At 34.8% G+C, this 23847-nt stretch overlaps 1 long non-coding RNA gene across 2 annotated transcripts in view; it reads right to left on the bottom strand.

Moving 5' to 3' along the window:
• Window positions 1-2293: 2293 nt before the first annotated feature.
• The window catches only part of LOC144366185 (uncharacterized), an 86796-nt gene continuing 65242 nt past the window's right edge, over window positions 2294-23847 (bottom strand). For both annotated transcript variants that reach the window (XR_013425116.1, XR_013425117.1), the window contains one exon: window positions 2294-2758. This is a non-coding gene — a long non-coding RNA (uncharacterized LOC144366185). The remainder of the gene's footprint in view (window positions 2759-23847) is intronic.

Genomic DNA, 23847 nt, shown 5'->3' on the forward strand with positions numbered 1-23847 from the left:
AAGATTTTAAAACTGACACCTAAAATCCATTAAATTAAATTGCCAATATATTCCCTGAGCTCTTCAAGTCTTAATTTTCATTGCATTGACTCATTGTGTTAGGTGTGCAAATTGACACATCCTTACTTATAATATTAGAACCAGCAGCTCTGTTAAGTGGTAGGAAAGAAGACTAGAGACATCTAGGGCTCATCCCCACCCCGTGCCTCCACTGTTAGTTGACCCTCACATGTATACTATTTGCTATATGAAAGGAGAGCCCAATGGATTCAAGCAGTTTGGTGGGTACATGCCAACTGTGTCCCCTTCACTCAACCTAAATTTCTCAAAGGAAAAATCAGTAATTACTGTAGAGCTGTCAAATATGCACAGCAAGCTGTACACATTTAAAAACAGTTTAAGTTCCATTTGCTCAAATGGTGCAACCACTATGGAAAGTAGTATGGAGACTTTTTAGAAAACTTGGAATGGAAATACCTTTTGACCCACTTATCCCACTCCTTAGTATATACTCAAAGGGCTTAAAATTAGCATACTATAGTGACACAGCCACATCAATATTTATAGCAGCTCAATTCACAATAGCAAAACTATGGAACCAACATACGTGCCCTTCAACAAATGAATGGATAAAAAAAAATTGTGGTATGTATAAACAATGAAATATTGCTCATCCATAAAAAAGAATGAGATTATGGCATTTGCCCATGAATGGGAGACCATTATGCTAAGTGAAATAAACCAATCCCGCCCAAAACAAAGGCTGAATGTTCTCTTTGATATATGAATACTAACACATAATAAAGGTGAGGGAGGGAAGAATAGAAGTTCACTGGATTAAAGAGGAATGAAGGGAATGGTGAGGGGTGGGAATAGGAAAGACAGTAGAACGAATAGAACTTAACTTTCTTATGTTCATATATGAATACATAACTAGTGAAACTCCACATCATGTACAATCACAAGAATGGGATTCTTATTAGAATAAGTTATATTCTGTGTAAGTATAATGTCAAAATACACTTCACTGTCATTTATCTAAAAAGAATAAATTTAAAAAAAAACATTAAAAAGGATTCCATTTACTCAATCCTAAATGAAACTTTCTATTTTTCCATGAAATAGAAATTTTAAAGCACAAAACAAGCATTCTACACTTCCCTATCAAAGTAATTTATTTACTTTCGGGTCTATTACCTGTGTTTTCCTATGGAGTTAGAAGAAAAATCACTCAGAGGACCTGTCTTATCAGAAGGAGGAGGTTGGGTGATCTCAGAGAGATGGGTTCACATGCAAATGAACTAAAGATCTGCTCATGAAGGTTGGATTCAGATTCTCCTAGAGTGGATCAACACCACTTTCCTGAAGAGGGGTGGAGTCAGTAACTCTGCAATCCCACTTTATTCTAATTTGTGTAATATACATCAAAGCCAGGTATTTCCTTAGGCAAAATAAATTGGTCATTTCAATATGACTTATTTGGCCTTAGTGATGAATAGAATAAATGTATCTTTTCACTTTTCTACTTAAGAATGAATATCACTCTTTCTCTACCAAAGGGAAAGAATAAACTGGTATCATGTAAATTTTACCTCAGATTAGGTTTGCAACCAAAGCAGGAAAGCATGATTATAAATGTCATTAACAAAGCTCTCTTTTTATGCTTCCAGATTTACAATATGGCTGCAAATCTTTCAACAGTCTTGCCATAAAAAGGTGCGGTCTCTGTCCTTACCCTTAAAGTAGGATGGTCTTGTGTCTGCACAAAAAACACAGGGTTATGGAAGTGATGCTGTGTCCACATTATGAAGGACCAGGTGGCTTCCAACTTGTAATAGAACATTCACTCTTGTTCTGAATTGCTATGTGGAAAGGTTGATATAAAAATTTCACTCTACTGTAGCGTCCTCATGTGTGTGATCAAGTCAGCTGAACACAACCTCCTAGCACTTCATCAACACACTGGTCCTTGCCATTCAAATAACCCCTAGCTGATAGGATCTCTCATGCTGAGGACCAAGGTATCATCAGGCTTAGAAAAGCCATCCTCTCCATGATTTGTCCAGATTCTTTGTTTATGTAACTCACAAGCTTAATAAAATTGTTATTTTGTGTCCCCAATTCTTATTATATTATAAGGAAATAGATACATAGAAAAGTAGTTACTTGAAAATCCATATTTGAGTAGGTGGTTGCTTCACCAAATTTCATTCAATTAATAATCCAGAGTCTATTTTTTGATTAGCACTATACATTGTTTTAAATATGCATCAACAAAGCAATGAGGCAAACCTTATTTTATTTTATCTTTATTGGAGTAGTAGATGACCTTATATTAACACAATATCCTGTCTTCCTTCATCCTTAAATGCAAAATAATTACATTTCTTTAAGGATCTGCCTTATCTAATCAATAGCATTTCTCACTGAAATAACTAGCAGATTAAAATATGTGGAATAACCATAGTCTCCATCATAATATATACCTATATATTTATTATTTATATATGCATATACTTATTGAGATCTTACTATTAAAAGTAGTTATTTGGAATCAATTTGGAATACATTTTAGAATTTATTTTACTCAAGTGTTTTAATTTGAACATGAAATAATTGAGAACTAAAAATTAAACATTTTTTCCAATATATCAAATTATCCATCTTGTTATTAGAAGAAGGATAGGTGTAGGAGCAAAGTGACAGTGTTCTTCCATTGGAGACTCCATCAGCTGGTTTCCAACAATGCACAGCAGAACTGTAGAGAGGCAAAGAATATTCTTAAGAAAAAAAGTAAGAAAAAATTGTTCTTGCTAGATCAACTCGATTTCTAACCACTGTGTTCATTAGTCTTCCACGTAAGACATTAAAATAAAACTTGTTGGAAAATAATTTTTGCAAATTAACACAAATCTCTTTGAGCCCATTGTTGGTGTCTCTACCGATGTTTTTTTTTTTCTTCCAGTTTTACCTCTCTTTCTTCCCTTACTATTAACACTAAAGTGAAATTGACATTAGTTCACTTTTGATGAGTAAGCATCAAATAAATCCTAGACTTCAACAAACTTTAGTTAATTTAAGATAAGGAAATTTGTATGTGCTCAAATGATAAGTAGGAATTTCCTGCTGCTTATGACTCAAAATGCCGGAGCAAACCTTCTCCAGGATCCCTGCAGACATTCAGTCAATACCCCTTCAATAAACTCTTAAAATATTGAAATGGTCAGGAAGGCTAAGTTCTACATCCTGCATTCAGGAATTGAGTAGAAATGCAAATGCAAGTGAAGGAAATATCTATGATGAAGGTGGAATGTGACAAAAGTAAAGAAAGTAAGTAGGAACAAAGTTCTCTAGAGCACAATGAGGAGGCTTATCATGCTTGGAATTTTTACCACTGTAGATTATTTTAAATACTAAAATCTATCAAAATGGCTTCATTGGAAGAGAGGTAAAGTAGCAGCAAAATTCAGGGAACTAGTTCAATGTACAGGGATAGAGAAAGAAATTGTGAAGCATAAAGATGGATTAAAAACTTTGAATGATTCTTGATCATTTTATAGACTAGAACATGTATTTCTTAGCATGACATATAATGGTCTTCATGCTTTGGTGAAGATTTAACTTCTCATCTCACCTGCTGAGTGTATTCTATGGATTTGCTATTCCAATCTAACTGAAAATACTCTGCTCTTTGTTCTTTTAAACTAAACCCTGCCTTTCACTTTTCTAAGTGTAACTGGATGAGACTCTCCACGCTCCCCAGGCCTCACTCACAATCCTCCTCTGCAACATTGCCATGTGTTATTGATATTACCAAATTGATACCCTATGCATGTTATCCTGTGTGATCATGTGTGCCTACCTTGCTTTTGTGTTTCCATGTTTCCACCTAGAATGGTACAGCTCTTAGAACAACAATAATACAGGAGTGGCTGGGGATATAGCTCAGTTGGTAGAGTGCTTGCCTCACATGAACAAGACCCTGGGTTCAATCCCCAACACCACACATACACACACAAATACATGATTTAAACTACCATATCAACATTACCTAAAAATAATATAGGATTTCCTCAGTAACTATTGACAATTTGGACAAGATAATTCTTGGCTTTGGAGGCTGCCATGCTTACTATAGAACACTTATTTAGTAACATCTCTAATCTCTGTTCAAAAGAGGTCACTTGTATCCCCAACCCCTTGTCATGACAGTCAGCAATGTCTCTGCCATTATCAAAGTCTATGTGACTTAGAATTAGCAGTACAGAACAATGATGTCCACATAGGAGTTTACAAAATATGTGATGATTTGATGATGCTGTGTGGAATAACAGGTAGACAAAATGCTGGGCCTACACTCCATACACCTTTGTAATTAGTAATAAGTTACAAAGCTTTCATATGTTTTTTGTTGTTTTGTTTTGTTTGTTTGTTTGTTTTGTGGGAGGGGATACTGTAGATTTAATACAGTGGGTAGTTTGTCACTGAACCTCTTGCCTAGCTAGTCCTTTTAATTTATTATTTATTTATTTATTCATTCATTTTTTATTCCGAGGCAGGTTCTCACTAAGTTACTTAGGGCCTCACTACATTGCTGTAGCTGGCCTTGAACTTGTGATCCTCCTGTTTTATATTCCCAAACTGCTGGGATTATAGGTGTGCACCACTCTGCCCAGCACACCTGATGATTTATAAGCGTGACTCTTTTTGAAGGCTTCTGTTTTAACTTGAACAATTAACTCAGATATCAGGTTCTCCAAGAGTTACTATTTCTTTTTCCTCCTCCTCTCGCTCCCACGGTGCTCCTTTTTTACCACACTTGTCATGGAAGACAGACATCAGGAAGGACATCTCCAGTTGTTTTGCTCCTGGAATAGCAACATGATCAGGAACAGGGACATGATTTTTAAAACAATCCTGCCTCAGGACTATTCCAGCAGTGCTCTCCCTGACACAGGACTAAGTTGTTAAAGTTAAATTTAATATTGCTTAACTTTATTGACTTATCCAAAGTCATAAAGTTATTTAGTAGGAACAAGATCCAGATACTGATATTTTAAATTTCATATGAACCTCTACATGGACTAATTTGTTTTTCTTTTCTTAAAATAAGTACACAATAGAATTGAACTGATAATTTTCAGAGGGCCCAATTATTCCTAGACCCACACTCTCTCTGAGTGTCAGGGGCCAACGAAGGATATTTACCCTTTCAGGAAATAGGAGAACATATTAATGAGTTACTATTATAAGGAGTCTTTCTCTCCAAGCCCGAGGCAGAACCGTTCCAGGGCATGCCAGGGTACCTAAGTGGCCAACAGATGGCTGTGTCTCCATGAACTATCAACTTTTAACCAAGAAGTGACAGGCACTCAGGGGATTCTACCTTGTTAATGTGTAGTCTTTTTGCACACACACACACAGACACAAGAAATATACTGGGGCTTATGTGCCTAAATTTTATTCACATTTTTTTGGGGGAGGCTTTTAAATCTTGTTTCTTATCACATGGGTCGATCTCACTTTCACCCTGTCTCGGGAAAAACTCCACAATGCATTAGTCTCTTTCATCTAATTGAAACCCAATTTCACATCTATAATAATATCCACAATATATGGCAAAACATAAACTTCTTGGTTAATGAGGCTACAATAAAAAAAATGCTTTTAGAATTTGAGTTTTGTATAGGAATCTGAAGAGACCACATTGCCTCCTATTTGTAAAGGAGGGAATCTGCCTATTTAAAATCGTTAAAAAATTTTGTCTGTTCTCAAGTCATAGCCCAGAAATGATTTTTAATATAAAAGAGATTATTCTTTACAATTCAGTTATTCCATATGTGTTTGTCCTGATTTAAATGTTGATTTTTTTTCTGCTGCTGCCCTGTTTCTCTTTCTCTTCTCTCTTTCTCTTTCTCTCTCTCTCTCTCTCTCTCTCTCTCTCTCTCTCCCTCTCTCTCCATTAGTTAGGGAATTAAGAAAGTGGTAATAAAGCACATATGTAGAAGAAACAATGAAAAACTTCTCTATTGCAGTTATTTTTCATAAGTACGATGGCTAATTGGTGCACATATTTGATTTGTGCTGAATAGGCTGAGTTATTGAGTTACCTACTCTTATTTTTTTAACTGACTTACACACATTTATTTATTTATTTATTTTAATTTACAGAGGGGTAATCTCTACCCCTAAGAAATCCAAAAACAAAATTAAAATGCACTCATGTTCAAATTCACTCCAAATAACTTCTGTGTCTTAGAAACCTGAGTACATACACATGAACAAAAATTCACAAAATCATCCAGGTGTGTCCATAAGCTCATGGAGAGGAAGATCTATCTGAATATTTATCATTTTATTCTTCAAATTAGTATAGGCCTGACATCCAGCATACTAGATTATTTTTTAAATGCAAGGATAGATGAAAAAACTATCCATGGCCCCACCACTGTCACCACCATCTTTTATGAAAATCAGTATAAGTTCAGATTCACACAAAACAGACCCAGACAGGACATGATTCCCCCTAATTCTAGGTTCATATGAAGAAATGTTCAATGAAGGAAAGCTAACTCATACATGTAGGAATTAACACCCCAGTTGGGTGAATTTCAACCAACAAGAGTCAGGAGATGGAAAATATCAACAGGATAAATCCCTCTCCTATTTTTCTGATAGATTACTCCAAGAGTATGGTGCTCCCACAAAGCCTGTTTGGAAGATACTTCAAATGACTAAACAACTTTTCATTTTATTTTCTACTTTTTCTGAAGTCATAGCCAAAGCCATAATGTATGAACAATCTTTGCTTGCTTTTCTGATCTTTCTCTGACCCTTATTACTTTTCCACTCATTCTCCTGCACCTTGAAGTGCACCACAGAGTAGAGTTTTAGAAAGTAAGCTTCACCCTATCCTCTGCTTTCTGAATAATTTGAGTTAAGATTGTTGGAAATTAAGAGTCAGAGTTTACATTTCCAGGGTCATAAAACTTTTATTATAAATTATTATGATTATGAATGAACATTCTCATGGCAGGGGTAAATTCAGAGTTGGTTTCTTCCTTCTAGATCAGCAGAACTTTAGAAAGCACACAACTCAAGAGATAGGGCTTTGGCAAGTCTATTTCAGAACTCAACTCTGTGACTGAGTAGAGAGAAAGGATTGGAAATCAGGAAATGGGGTTCCTCCCAAGTGGAACATTTTCCTGAAAGCCTAATTTTCTTGTGCCAGTCAGTGGAAGTTGGCATTTCTACCAGTAAACCCAGAGCTGTCATGCAGCATCAGGGCTGTTTAGTTGCTTCAGATTATCTTGCAGAGATGGTCACTGAGCCTCCCCACTTTCATCTGTGGTGACAGGGATAGTAGAGGTCAATCAGGTAGGTATTTTGAGGAACAAGATATTTTTGAGGCTGGAGTATTCAAGCACACTGGGCATGTTTATGCAGAAAATTTTCACCAATTATCAAGTCCAAGCACAACCATCCATTATACACATAGACTTGATGTCAAAATTCAAATTATATCATTATAAATTGGATGGCTCTTTTGTTTTATATTGACATACATAAGTTTTAGCTCTTGGTAATGAAAAGATAAATTATAGTAAAATAGTATTTACTTCATAGGTCTTCACTTTAGAATAACCCTTGGCCAGAAAATCCTTATCTGAACCATTACATAGTGCTTAGCATATAAATAATAATTGTGGAAAAAAAATTGTGTACCCAGAAAATGTAAGTTCTATACTGTAATTAGAACATACAATATTGAACATGCAGGTATAGCTTTCATCTACAGTGGGATTAGAATATGTTGCAAGACAGATGTAAAATAGTTTATTTGTAAATTATGAATTTATAAGTAAATTTATAATTAAAACTGAAAATTACTGTGAAACATAAAAGGATACTGTATAATGGAGTAATAGGGAGATTAATTTAGATTATGAAAGTATTGCAAGGCAAGTCTGAGAGTTTGACTTTCAAACATATACCAAAAGGCTGAATAAGAGTTCACTAGTAAAAGTTCACTTGAATATTTTAAGTCAAGGAAATAATACATGCAACATCTGAATTAGGGAGTGTTGCATCACTTTGAATATCTTGTATAATTCTAATTTGCTACAGTTTAGGAAGAGAAACTAGGTACTAGATGATATCATATGAAACCTGGTTGTTATACAGAGTCAGTATCATAGCAAGCATTTGTAGGCAATAATGAGTCTGGCTTTACTTTAAGAGCAGGGTAAAGCTATTGAAGGCTGTCATTTGTTCTTTCATTCTTTTTAGGAGGCATGTGACAAGATTTGACTTATATTTAAAAATATCTACTGTGGTTGTTGCATGAATAGATGGAATGAAACCAGGAAATGCTACTGAAGTGGAGGCAAAAGAAGATGGTGATTTGGATCAGAGCATTGGCAAGAACGTAAGAATGGAAGACAGTACCCACACTGTAGATGGGTGAGACAGAACTGACAGATATTCCCAGAGGTAGAAAAATACGGAACAGAGAAATCTGGGTATTGATGATAATATCTAAATCATAGAGAAGAGCAACAGAAGGGGACAAAAGTATTAAAAATGCACAAAAGGGACTCACACTCAAAATTTGTGTGCTCATAAAATTTATTGTCTAAACCAGGACAATTGAACATGAAAAAGATGGTTATTAAAGCTGTAACGGAAAATATGCATACATTGTGAATATCCTGAGAGAGTGATCACTCTTAGCTCCTAGACTAGACTCCTGAGTTCCCTCGGCTTTGTCTTCTGTACCTCCCACTGATCTAGCAGTGCTCAGTCAACAGTGGGTTCCATGTTGCATAGTTCATTGGATATTTGTTGAGGCTCCTTTGCACCTGACCTCTCCCTGGAGCTGCTGAGCACTTTTTCTATTTTGAAATTTCTATTTCATGAAATCACACATTCCTGGGGATTACCTCCCCTTTTTGGCTAATTCTCAGTTTCCTTGGAGATTTATTTAAATTTCTTCTAGTCACTCCATAAACATTGGCATTTTTAGTGCTTTCACAATCCCATTTAATCAATGTCTCCAATAACTCTTAGCACCAACTATGATGCATCAATGCACAGATAATCCGCTCATGGTTAAGGCTTTCCTCTTCACAAGCACTAGACCAATCCACAGTCATTTAATGCCTTCTTATTTCATACTTTAAACGTTAGAATTTCAAAGGTATCTCAAATAAACCAAACTCCAGGATTGCTTCTTCCAGGACTGACTTCCCAGTGTCCCTCTGTCTTTATAAGTGAGGCATCATTTATTCATTTGGCAAACAAAAACCTAGGAATTACCCTTGATATATCAATCTCCCTCACTTGCCATTACTAGAACCTGACAGTTTACCTACCACCTATTTCTTAGACTTTTTTTAATTTCTTTTCAAATTCCTTATTATCTCTCCAACTTCCATTAGTCCTCCTTAGATCTTGGCAAAAATCTTCTAGCTACTTTGTGCTTTCTTTCTTGTACTCTTCCAATTTATTCTCTACACAGTAAGTGAAAAGGACTACTTACTAGTTAGAACTAGGTTATAGAACATCCATACCTCTAAACAGAGTTTAAAAGCAAAACCTCACCATGCTATAAGACTCTTCAGTGCTTTGAGAATAAAGGAGAACAACCTTGGTAATCAAGCCTTCTAAGTGTTGTAAGCTCTCAGGTCTACCTCTCCAGGAGTACTTTGCAATACTTGCCTATTTGCCATTTGTGCATTAATCACATACTATTTCCTTAAGAACAACATCTTCCTCCTACATAAGTGCCTCTTCATATGTACATTCTAACCTCCCCAAATACACACTTATAATCACCAATTAGCTCATATTAATAGATCTCGGATCTATTACTACGTCTTCAGTGAAGCTGAATCTGATACTTCAAGCTGCCTCAAATGCTCTGAATGAAGACTTTTTTAAAACTGGGCCACTTCCTTCCATCAATGTCTGTCCCTTCCACTAAATTGGAGGTTCCATGACAGGCATAATGTCAAGTTTTGCTTTTCATTTTTCAGTGCAGGCACAGTACATAGTAGGTGCAAAATAGAGTATTCAGTAAATGTTTGTTTAGTGAGTGAGTGACTTCTGAGTGAAAGTATTTCTGTTAAACAAGTTCATAGGGCAAGCCAATCAAACAAAACATGATATATTGGTTTTCCTTGGTATCTGATACTGAAGTGCTATATTATTTTGAGTCAATTTTCTCCTTCTATTTTGCTTTTAGGTACTCTGTCATAAAATGGGAACATGGTAAATTTTTCTTGAATTATCACTCAAGATAAATAACTCTTAAAGTATCCTGAACACTTAGTAGATCCATTCTATGTAAACATAAATTTTTCACCACTAATTTGGTGTCCCCATTGATTACATAGCCTGACCATTATGACTGCTGAGCTGTGTTTAATTGATTTTGCTGTAAAAATATCAGGTAATTAAGAAAGGACTGTCTTGTTGTAAACAGTCTTCCTCTCTTGCAAACACACTTCAGACTCCTTCCACATGCACACACACAAAGGCAAAAACCCATTACCTTTATCACTCTCATCACTATCCAAGTACCAAATGTGTGTGTATACACACACACACACAGACACACGTATTTCAGAGCTTTCATTAAAATATATAATTTCATGTCAATTTTCTCTTAAGAAATATGCATAAGTTTTTTAAATTAAATAACATAACTTTTAACCTGCCCTGCAATGAATATACAATGCATATTATATGTTGTTGGTAATTATAAAAAGCCTTGTTTATAAAATTATAAACAGGCTTTCTCAAATGAGGGTTTCACGTAAATGAGTAATGTAAATGTGCTTCTAAAATGGGTATGTTGATATTGAATGTGATTCTAATAGAATGAAAGCATGCCCCAGTGGCATTGATTTAGCCCTCCTTTTTTGGCCTCTCCCCTCCCTTCAAACCCCCAGTTAAGTAGCACAGTGGCTTTTCACCTCTCTGCCTGGTTCATCTGGCCCAGTAGGGCTCCTTCTCCCAATTTGCCCACACTGAGCCATGAGCACTAAATGAAGCGAATAATTTGGTGCATTGTTGGGGGGGTGGCAGTGGGGGTGGGAAGGGGAGGGGACAGCTGACAGTGAATGGTGTCAGCTGCAGAGGCAGCAGAAAAAGCCGACATCTTAATAAAACAGCCTCAGGCGAAATCCCATTAAAGCCTTCAGAAGCTTGTTTCCCTGCAGTTGAGCAGGTAGGCGTTGAGCAGTACGAGGCAGCCCTGAGTGCTCTCAGGGAGCCCAGTTCAAAAAAAAAAAAAAAAAATTGAGTGCTTTTTTTCTTAATATAAATCATCCACCAGCATAGCTCCTCAGAGTCATTTGCAAGGCAGAGAAAGAGAGAGCTAGCATAGGAGAGAGGAAAGGAGGGAGGAAGGAAAAGAGCTGGGGAGAAAGAGGTATAAAGGGATGGAGCTCCTCTGCCACAGCAGGCACAGTGAGCAGGCCACGGGTGCACCCATTAGCAGTGGAGTGAAGACCTCAGGCTGACCTTTGGAGAGGCAAGGGAACAGGCTGAGCCTGGGCAGAATGACAATGAGAATGGGGCATCCAAAAGGTGCATTGTCTGGCTGGCTCCTAGGCCAAAATGATGATGGTGTCTCCCTTATAAGTAATACTGTCTTATGGGAGGAGGAGAGGCTGAGCTTGATAAATACCATCATGATTGCACCTGAGAAAGTGTGGAGAGGCATGTAACTGACTTTGCAGTAAAGCAGAGAAACATGTATGCATGCAGAGAAACATGTATGCATGCACATATCTCCCTCCTACTCACATAATCAGTGTAGGAAACACAGGTAATAGACAAGGATCCAGAAATATTTTGGGTGTTCACATTGAATACCTGTAAGAGCTACAGCTGCACTGTATTTGTTGATGATCTAGAATTCAACTTTTTAAAGCTTTCAGGAAAGAGACTGAGGCTGACTTGGTAGCTGTCTTGGTAAATAAAGGTTCTCTTTCAGGAAGTTAATTGTCATATCTAGAAAACATTCTTTACATTCCAGCTAGAGATCATTTCCAGAGAGAATGAACATATTTTCTTGATAAGCACTGAAAATCAACCTGAACAGGAAATTTTAATATCATGATGGTGGACACGCTTTAGTAGATAAAAATTAATGTTTCCCTTAAATGATGACCATTTGTCAAATGTGCACGATTAGATAAAATCGATTTACAACATTTTCATTTCTTCCTTTTAGTTCCTTTTTAGCAATATTACTTCACTAAATAAATATTTGTGGTCCTGAAAAGTTACTATAAATCAAATTGCATTTGAATATAGAAATGTTGACATTTAAATAATATATAGTATGAGATTAACCCTTAGTAAATAACCTACAGTGCTGGAGTTTTCTCTGATGTTATTTAAGTGCAAGTTTGGCTTGCCAGGTTTTCTGAAGATTCTTTGCTAGGTTAAACATATTTCACAAGTCTAGCCTTTTGCATTAGGAGCCATCCTCCACAAATCTCAATGGACTTGCCAGGAAGTGATAATAGTGGTAGAAATTTTAAAAGAGAAAGCTAAACTTAAGCTTAATTTAAACATTGTTTTTTAAAATTAGTTAAACTATGTGTTCAATTTGGGGGCAAACTGTTAATAAGCATAAAACAAAAATACAAATATTTTGTTGCATGAACTCATATGAGATTGTTGGCTTCCAGGTGAAATTCAAGGCACTCTTAAGCCTGTACCTATTCAATGTTTCTCTCTTATCACACTCTGAAGTTTGTCCTCCTCTCTAAAAAGGAGGAATGACTCTGGGGAGGAATCAAATATAAGGAAATTTCATGGGAAATGAATTAATTTTTAAATTTTTCAAAGGATTTATTTGGTTTTTATAGTTCAGCAATTCTTTCCTCCCATTTTTAAAGGAACCCTAACATTTCTTTTTGTTTGATTGAAGTCACTCTTCATTGTGTCAAATGAAGACCACTGTAAAATAGGATTGCTTGTTCTAGTCTAGGCCTTAAGTAAGATTCTTTTCTCTCTTTCATTTTCCTTGGGTTTATCTTCTACACCCTAAGAATATAAAACAATGCCATTATGTGGTTGGGACCACACCAGAATGTATAGCTGTCTGAGTTGTTCACATCATGTACCTCAAGAGGGAGCTATTAATATCATAGTTTAGGGGATAAGGAGTAAAATTGATCACTCAGTCAGCTGTTACTCTAGATGCATGATCTCCATGTGAAACTCCTTGGCATCCTTACTGTTACAACCAGCCTTACTGTTTTGGTCATGAGTGTGGTCGAGGGGCACTATATGCATATAGTTGCTGGGGTTTTTTGTTCCTTTGTGGTTATTGTAAAATGTCCTTTTTGCATGTCTATCATAGAACATGACATAACTTTAGGAATGAGATCAAGGATTGGATTTGAAGTTCCAAGATTCTATGTCTTGAACATTTTCCAATCTGGCATGGTTAACATTTGGTATAGATATAGCATATTAGTAAACATAAGCACAGCAGGTTGGGATGTGGGAGGCAAAGCCTGGAGAAAGGCTCATGAGTAGGGAGAGACCTCTAGTGTTAATACCTCAAATTGCAAGGACAGCTGCATTCCTCCTAAGCAGGATCTCTCAAGAAGGGCAGTAGGATAAATTAAGGATATAATGGATTTATTTATATTTCATATCTTGAAGAGTTTATATTCCAAACGACTTGCCAGTGTGCTTTCTGGATCTATGAATAATATCCTTTATGGAAGACTCATATCTTGGTCTTCACAAACAAAATAAACCAGAGAAGTTTTAACTCAAAAATGTCCAGAGCTTCTCAGTCTCTTCAATATTAGTACCTAGAACTTACTAGATGTCATGGTCATCAGCACACTGTGTTCTAACCTCTCTGTAGTCAATTTGTTTTCCATATTAATGATTATAGGTAAGATTTGTACACAAAGTATGAGGTTAACGCAGTGATATTATGGAGTTCATAATCAATCTGCCTTTTAACTGTTAGAGAGACAGAATCTCCCCACCCCATTCCACACAACAAAAAATTCCAGTCAAGAACTTGAATGGATTGCCCTCTATCACATGTCTACTTAAGACCCTAAGAGTCTCAGTAGTTAGAAGAAACAGTTCCTTCCTTATTCCCAGGTAAGTCGCATGACCACACTATGCAGGAGTAAGGAGGTATGGAGTATAGGGGTCACAGCTCCTCCAGAACTACAAGGTTGGATTGGGAAAGTATAAGTCACCAAAAAGAAAGGAAATATTTTCCAAAGATGTCATAAAGATAAATGTTCACTATAACTATTTTACCCACTCCCCCAATTTTTCTTTAGACTTATTATTTCCTTCTATGGAGACATTACATTTCACGTGATGTTGCCTATTTGTTCAATAATAATAATAGCCAATACTTGCACAGTGCTGACTACAGACCAAGACTTTGCATAATTTCTGTCTCTATGTCCTTCTGTCTCATCTAACTCACAAAAATTGAATGAGGTAGTGTGGAAGATGCGTTAATGTGCCATTTTGATCTCTTTTCCACCAGAGACTTGTTTCCCAGGCTAAAAGGAATGTAGTAGGTAGACTTTAGCTGTCGCCTCCTATAGAAATTGCCTCTGTTGCCAAAATCTTCTTCACCCAAGGCTGTGTCTCTGAAAGGCAGCTCACTACTAGTGTCTAATTAATGCTTGGGTGAAAAAATCCTGGTTATCTTGGCCTAATCTGGACAACTATGAAAGACCATTCTAGATCCAGATTTCTCCATGGAGTTGGCCACATATGACCTTGGATGTGCATTACCTCATTCTTCTTCTGCTCTTCCCTGCTTCCTCCTCATCTTTTTGGAACTAACTGTTTGATTCCAATGCCACTCTTCAACAAATCTCTTGCATGGTAAAACACTTCTCAAAGTCTATTTCCAGTGAAACAAGTTTTTGTGTATAGGTGCCATTATTATTACCTACTTAGAGATAAGGAAATAAAAGTACAATAAGAGAAGGTAAGCTCTTGGCCCCAAATCATTAATTTCATAGGTGCCAAGTGGGTAATGTGGTTCTAGACCCTGTGTCTACAAACCTATGTTCTACTAGCAGGAGACGCTTACACCATTAGGTCCTGGTTAATCAACAGAATTCATATTGTGGGTTTAGGATTTGATTGCCTTAGGGTGTAACTGAAGACAGCAAAATAGATTACTAATGATTAGGGGTGATATTTGTAACATTCTGTGCTTTTCATGTTGATAAGGAGTCATGAAGAATATACAACTATAACATTATTTTTTTCCTACACAAGTATGTAGAATTTTTTTACTAAACATAATCATAAAATATAAATGTTTAAGAGTGATTCTGTCACAAAAATTGAAGATGATTTGATATAATTTTTGCAATTATATTGCTTTCACTCTCTTCCACTTAAATACTTTTTTGTTCATAGAAGGTGGTGAATTTATAACCATTAATCTGGGAATCGTGTATCAAAGCCTATTTTTGTCCCATGTGGCAACTTTATACTCCTATTAAATGAATATCATTCAAATGCATGTCATTTGTCACATGACTATGTAGCATCAAGGCAGATCTGCCTCTAGGTCTAGATTCTCCTCCTAAAGTTTATTTGAGTAATCTTTGGCAGACTCCCTATACTGTGTCTCAGATTCCTGAAAAGAAAACTATAGCATGATTGTAATGATCCCACTGGATATTTGTGAGAATTACAAATAGATATTTATACCTCTGTGTTATTGGTATTGTGCTTGGGCAATTTTTAGTATAATAGCAACTTTTTCTTTCTATCTCCTTTTCCATCTTCTTCTTTTTTTTCCATTTGTGTCAGTGTTGAAAAAAGTAAGAACTGTGAAATTTTGAAAAGGTAAAGCTTATTGCCATTTAATTTAGATTTTAGAGATGCTTCATGTTGTGGTTTGGGTATGATGTGTCCTCCAGAAGCTACTGTATTAATAAACAAATTGTCAGATATGAAATAATTGGATTGTTAGAGCGGTAATGTAATCAGTCCATCCTAGTTTGAATGGACTGAGTGGTAACTCTATATATAGGAAGGTGGGGTGTGACTGACGTGGGTCACTGGGGGAATGCTTTGAAAGGGTTCATTAGCCCAGTGGTCCCATCCTCTCCCTTTTTATCTCTCTCTCTTTGCTCCCTGGCTGCATGAACATAGAAGTGCTTCTCCACCACACTCTTCCACCATGATTTTGTGCCTCTTCTTAGGCCCAAAACAATGAAGTTGGCCCACATGGGACACATCTCTGAAAACATGAGTCAAAATAAACTTTTCTTCCTCTAAGTTATCCTTTTAGATATTTTTGTCATTGTGACACAAAACTAATGCACTTCATAAAATGACCCTGTATCCCTGAAATTTTTAAATTTATGTATAATATCATAAAGTTATGGCCAACAAATTCTTTCTTTTAGGAATAGTCATTGCTTAAAAAATAAATGCAGAACAAAATAAATAGGTGAAATTAATGATATCAATTATGTAATATTAATGAAATAAGAACTAAAATATTAGAAAACAATAAAAATGGGATCAACAACAAGGTCTTGCCAAATGTTAGCAAAAATAAGTACTTAATTTTCATATCTTGTCATTTAAATTTCTTCAAAGACATGATAATTAAATATGCCTAGTTATTGCAATGATTGTAGTTTATTGAAAAAAAATGAGTAAAATCTACTTTGGGCTTATATATATTCTAATTTGGGGTAGTTTGGCAGAATTTTCCTTTCCTTGATAGATTTGAAGAATAAAGAAACTATTATAGATGTAGCTTTAATGGTTTTAAGTCTTTCTTGGATTTGTCTCTAGTACAACCTTTCACCATCATAGTTATTTTTCATAATAGCATATATCAGAAAATTGACAGATTTCAAAATGAGCTAGAAATGTTAGAGGAATGGGGAATTGCTCCCTGCCCTTTCAATTCATAATTTGCCCTACTTGAATATGTAAATTCAGAATGTTGAAAAAAAATCAACCTCAAAAGAGTGAGTTTTTGAAGTGATAATAATGTGAGAGGAGGTAAAATAGAATTAGTAAACTTATATTTCAGGTTTGAGGAATTTGTAGAAGACTTCTCTTGTAAAGTATATGCTGTGTTGAACTACTGAAACTCTAGATAAAAATGTAAGGCATGCACTCCCAAATTTAATGTAATCAAGTTTGAAGGTGAGTTATTTAGGAAAGATATAATACAATTTTATTTAGCCTACTAAAATGAGTATTATGGAGTGTGGTATGTGTGTGTGTGTGTGTTCTACATATACATGTGCTGAAAGCAAACTATTTTAATTTGCTTATTGCTATTTATACTTTTTTGTGAAGTTCTGCCTAGATTCAGTGCCCAATAGCTTGTGGATTTGTCAGTTTCTTAGAATAATTTATAGAAGCTGTTTATCAATTCTTTACGATTATTTGCAGTGCCAGTAACTCCTTCCCTCACTTCCTCCCTTTAATTAGAGTTTCTTTTAGTGTGAAGATGTTTCTGATACTAATGTGGTCAAATTCACCATTTATAGTATGTATTTTGGTGTCTTAATAGTTTCCTAACACTGAGGATTTTAATATTCTCCATTTTCTTCTAAATATTATGAAGTTTGGTGGGTTTTCATTTAAGTACTGAATCTACTTGATCTGCAAATCTAAGAAATATATTTTTATTTAGGTTTGTTACTATTTCATGTAGACAATATCTTTTCCTGGCAGCACATATTGAGTAGCACCTGTGCTCATCTATTTGCAGTAACTTTTTCACCATGTAAGAAGTATTCACACCTCTGCAAAACTATAGCCCGCTAGCAATTAAACTCTGTCCTGTAATTAAAATTTAGATTTGGGTGCTTAATTTATGGGTTCATTGAGTAATAATCAGTAATAATCAGGGTTCATTTCAGACACTTCAGAACAAATTGTTTTGAGTTCATGAGTACATATTCTCTTTATTTACAATTTTGCCACCTCCACTTTGGATTTTTCCTTTTTTCAGACAATTTTATGCTGTTAAAAGTAATGGTACATTTTTGTGAGGTTTTTTTTTTGTGTGTGTGTGTATGTGTGTGTGTGTGTGTGTGTGTATGCGTGCGCGCACGTGCGTGTGTTTTATGTAAGAATCATACCTCTACTTGAGTATGTGGTTGTCTTTCTAACTCCAAGGTGAAGAGTATTTAAATGTAACTAAAAGTCTTAGGATTCAACTGATGACTGTCATGCAGCAGTTCTGAGACTTTTAATGACAAGGGATCTACTTCCTTATCTTTAAAATTGGGTTGATCATAAAACATATTTAATAAAATTATTGTGATAAGAAAAGTGGGTAAATAATTTAAAACAGTGAATGGATGTTTTTTATACATGCATAATAATTCTAGTAAAATTTATTTTTCGTTTTATAATTAGTAACTTCAAACTTCCTATCCCCTGCTCATTTGTACCTGATGATAGGTTTCACAAATTCTTTCTCTATGAAATTGCCTGACTTCCCTTAAAGGTCTGGAGTCCATGAGTCATCTTTGAATTCTGACTTACATAGATTTTTGCTGGGGACAAGAGTGGGCAGTATTAAGAATAACTTCTCCATCTTATTAATAATATTTTGTCCTATTTCCAAGTTCTTCCTAACTATCTCAAAGATTTATCTTTCCTATCATATCTCTTTTCCACAGAGACCTCTTTTACTTTGCCTTTGTTCTCCGATCTATCTAGAGACTTACATTCTTTATTTTGCTGGGATAGAGTCACATTTATTTTCAGATTCATATTATCATTTTTAATTTTTTTTGGCTTTTTACTCTTTTCATTTTCCTGGAGTATATTTTCCAGTGATGTCCTAAAAACAGGTCAATAGAAGATAAAATGTGAGTCTAAAAAGACATCTTTTCATCCCTCTTTCTTGAATAATAGCTGTACTAATCAGAATCAATTAGTTTATTCTGTTGTAAAAAGTTACCCAAAAATATCAATGACTTTAATCAACACACAGGTAGTCTCATTGATACTGCATGCGCATCATGGGTTAGTCACTGGAGAATTTTCCTTTGCTGTTTTTGTTAATTCACTTGCTTCTAAATTTTAGAATTAAAATATATTGAAGTAAACTTACACAAAGTGAAATATAACCATTTAAGACATAAACTTTGGTGGGTCTGGCCAATGTATGCATCTATTTAATAACTACAGCTATCAATATTGGACTAATTGTACAATCAATAGTATATTTCTATTACCATCAAACGTCTATTCAGAGATCTTTGCAACTAGTCCCCCGAGCGCTGACTCTCGGAACCCAGGAATCTTCTTTCTCTCATAATTAGATTTTCATTTTCTAGAATTTGATATAGAAAGGATCACACAGTGTTTGCCTCATCTCAGCATGTTTTTGAGATTTGTACAAGTCATTGTGTAATTAGTATTCATTACTCTATTGTAAGTAGTTCCAAAATTTATCCATTTGCTTATTGATGGACATTTGGAATTTGTTCAGTTTGAGGCTCTTATGTAAAAAGGTGTTATTGAGCATTTGTGTCCAATTTATTGTTCAGAGACATGTTTTTGCTTTTTCTTCAGGTTAAATACCTATAAGTGGTTTTGTTGGATTGTATGGTTAGTGTGAGTTCAATTTTTTTAAGAAAGTTCCAAACTATTTTCAAAAGTGGATGTGCCCTTTTGTTTGTATGAGAGTTCCTGTTACTCCACATTCTCAGAAACACTTGATCTTGTGTTTTTATTTTTAATTGTTTTGATGTGTAAGTAACAGTATTTCATTATGATTTTATTTACTTATGGTGCTTATTAGTTATATTGAACATGATTTCATGAGCTTTTTTTGTCATTTCTGATTAATCTTTTTTGAAAGATATATTAAAATCTTCCATTTTTTTTTTTAAAAAAAACATCAGTTTATTCACGTTCATATGACTGAATTGTAGGAAGTCCTTATATATCATGGTACTGTTACCACTGTTTACTGGTCCTTGCTTCCCCAGTGTTGAAGTATAACACCAGAGAAGCAAGCCAAGGCAAGTGTAGAGTAGAAAGTGGAAGGCTTTATTAAAGGATAGCAGAAAAGACTTCCTTCTAGAGGAAGAAGGGGACTGAAAGGCAGGTGGAATCTGTGGAAAGGGAAGGTTTCCCATTTTTTATATCTTAGGTCTTCTTTTAATCCTCCCACATTCCTGTCCTTTGTTTCCCTCTATCCTGCTGTGATAGAATGCAGGTGGGAAGGCCAAAAGGTGGGAGAAAGGTGGACAGATGGGGCAGGGAAGAGTAATCTGGGCTGGAAAGGCCTGGGTGGTTTGATTAGCACCTCCCTGTTTGCTGGGAGCCACTTCATTAAGGGTTCTTTAGGATGGGTTCCTAGGCCTTGGGGACATCAACATTTCAATTTCCCCAGGTGTTGTTCTGGTTTCCTGGACTCCATCCTTGATAACAACGGTCTCCATTTTTTTTTATCTTATTCATATTAGACCAGATTTACCTAACTACACTAACTACCTATCTTCAAATCTGGCTTCAGGACTAGTGCTTTGATGAGTGTACACACTGCCAATATTTCTTCTAAAAAATATGGTCTGAGTTTTCAGTTGCTTAATCATGTCTGTAGAAGGGAAGAAGTTTTGAATTTTTAAAAATATTTTTTAGTTGCCGATGGACCTTTATTTTATTTATTTATATGTGGTGCTGAGAATCCAACACAGTGTCTCACACATACTAGGCAAGCGCTCTTCCACTGAGCGACAACCACAGCCCCTGAAGTTTGGAATTATGATGAAGTATCTTCTATTATTTTTTTTTGTCTAATGGTTTGCGCATTTTGTATTCTATGTAATATATCTTCAATTAACAATTTTATGAAGATTTCATTCACATTTCTTCTGGAAGATGCATGCTTTTATTTGTTGTTGTTGTAGTTGTTGTTGTTGTTTGGGGGGGGGGCGGTTACTTACTGAGTATTGAACCCAGTGATGCTTTACCACTGAATTACATCACCAGACCCTTTAATTTAATTAATTTGTTTTTTGAGACAGGGTCTTTTAATGTTGCTGAGGCTTGCTTCAAGTGTATGATCCTCCTGCCTCAGCTACCTGAGTTGCTGGGATTATAGATGTAAGCCATCATACCCAGCATACTTTTAGCTCTTAACTGTATGTCTAGGACTGATCATGAGTTAATTTTTATATAGGATGTGAGGTGAAGGTCAAGATTCATTATTCTTTAAAAGTTTGTCCTAAGTTTTCAGCTCCATTTAATAGAAAAATTGCCTTTCTTTACATTAAGGATATTACCATGTTAAAATCAATTAACTTTATATGTATTGATATATTTTTGAACTTTATCATCATTTTTGTGCTATTAAAGTACATAGTCATGGCATTTAGTTCATGATTTAATGACTATAAGGCCTCACATCAATTAGTGAGAATTATCCATTTTTGTTCTTTTTCAAAATGAATAGTTCTTTGTAATTTCTAAATCATTTTAAAATCTGGTTGGCAATTTTTATAAAAACTAATCTGTCATATTTTGATTGGGATTGTGTTGAAACTCAGTATAACAATCACCATTTTAATAATATGAATCTTTCTAATCCATGAATATGTTATATTTTTCTATATATTTAGATCTTATTCTTTTAGTTATGGCTATTTGACACTATTAGAAAAATATTTATCAACTTTATAATTATTCTGTGATTGTTTATTTCTAGTATCTAGGAATATTATAGAATATTATATATTTACATGTTTCCTGTATCAATTGTTTAATTCATTTTTTAGAGATAATAGACTTTTTTTTAAAGAGTCCTTGGAATTTTATATATATTTAATCTGCAAAAATAAAAACATTTTCATGTCTTTATTTCCAATATGTATTTTTTAAATTTTTATTTTCTTATTAGACTCTTTACAACCTCTAGTAGTGTATTTAGTCATAGGAAGGAATATCCTTGCTTTTTTTCTGATTCTGGGGTATTATATTGACTTTCACCATTATCACAATGCTATCGGTATTTTTAAACTATTTAGCAGATTGAAGTAAGCTCTCTGATAATATTAGTGTACCAAGAATGTTCATTAATTGATGTTCAATTTTGCCAATTTTTTATTATGTACCTTTTGAGATATTATATGATCTTACTTATTTTAATCTATTAATATGATTAATTACTTTTTAACTATAAATTTTCACATGATTATTTACTCCTTTGATAAAGAACACTTGACCATGATATATTGTCCTTTTTATGTATTATTGTGTTAGATTTACTAGTGTTGAATGATTGGATATATTCTATATATTCCTTTCTTTAATAGCTATTATATTATTTTGACATTTTTGTTGTTTTATTTATGTTTTTAAGTTTTCATTTCATGTAATTTCATGATTAATGCAATTCTGCATTTATTTACTTACTTTCTGTGTTTTTTGTGTACATCTATGGTATTCTTATATGTGTGGAGAGAACATTACACGTATTTTCCAGTTTTGCAAATGTCATCTCATCTTTGTATTTATGATCAATACATATACTGTAGATCTCTAGAACTTATTAATTTTACATAACTGAAAAAATTGTATCTTTTGAGAAACTTCTCCCAATTTGCCCTCCCTTCCATCACCGGGTAACACCCTTGTACTCTTTCACATTGTCACAAATGGCAGTATTTCCTTTGTTGATAAGGCTGAATAATATTCTATTGTATTCTATTCCTCACTTTATTCATTCATCCATCCATGAATGTTGAGGCTATTTCCACATCTTGGCTATTGTGAATGTTATGGTTTGAATATAGAATACCTCCCAAAGTCTCATATGTTGAAGGCTTTTTCCCCAATGTAGTAATGTTCATAGTGGGGTATTTGGGGAAGTGGTTGGATCATGATGGTTCTGACTTCATCAATGGATTAATCCATTGAGGGATTCGTAGCTGAATGGAATTATTGGGAAGTAGTGAAAACTCTAGGAGGTGGAACTTAGCGGTAGATAGTGGGCACTTTGGGCTTGCTTTTGGGGACTATATCTTGTTCCAAGCCCCTTCCTCTCTCTGTCACCTGGCTACATTGGGGTGATCAGTTTTCCCCCACCATGCCCTTCCACATAATGTTTTGCCTCATCTCCTGTACAAAGCAATGGAGTCAGCTGACCATGAACTAAAACCTCTGAAACTGTGAGCCAAAATAAATCTTTATTTTTTTAAGTTGTTTTTCTTAGGCATTATGGCCTAGTGATGAAGAGCTGACTAGTGAACAGTACTGCAATGAATTACTTCAAGATCACTTGAAGATCTTGATTTTATTACTTCAAGTTCTTGATTTCATTTCTTTTGTAACAAACACCCAGAAGTGGAATTATTGAGCCATAAGAGTAGCATTTTCAGCTTTTTATGGATAACTTTTATAATGTTTTCTGTAATTGCTATGTTTGTTTATATTCCAGCAGTAATGTACAAGGATTCCCTTTTCTTTACATTCTTTACACACTTGTGATCTTTTTAATTTTAGATAATAACAGTTTTCCTAGAATACAGTGTGTCTAGGTATTATCTGTTCTAGGTCAGTATTATCACATATATAATGTGTCCTATCAACATGTAGTTCCAAATATTTTTATTATTTCAGAGCAGATAACTTGAATTATAGTTTTTAGTATTATTTTGGTATTGTTACTTGCTTTCATGTCACTTTCTCTTATATTCTGACCATTTATCCTTTTGTCCATTTTTTAAAACTTTCATTTTCTATTTTCCTCAAATTATTATGTCATATTTGTTAGCTCTTATTTGTATTATTATATTTTTATCTTTCTTTCTGAAA

Source organism: Ictidomys tridecemlineatus, chromosome 8 (genome assembly GCF_052094955.1).
Source record: "Ictidomys tridecemlineatus isolate mIctTri1 chromosome 8, mIctTri1.hap1, whole genome shotgun sequence".
NCBI lineage: Eukaryota > Metazoa > Chordata > Mammalia > Rodentia > Sciuridae > Ictidomys > Ictidomys tridecemlineatus.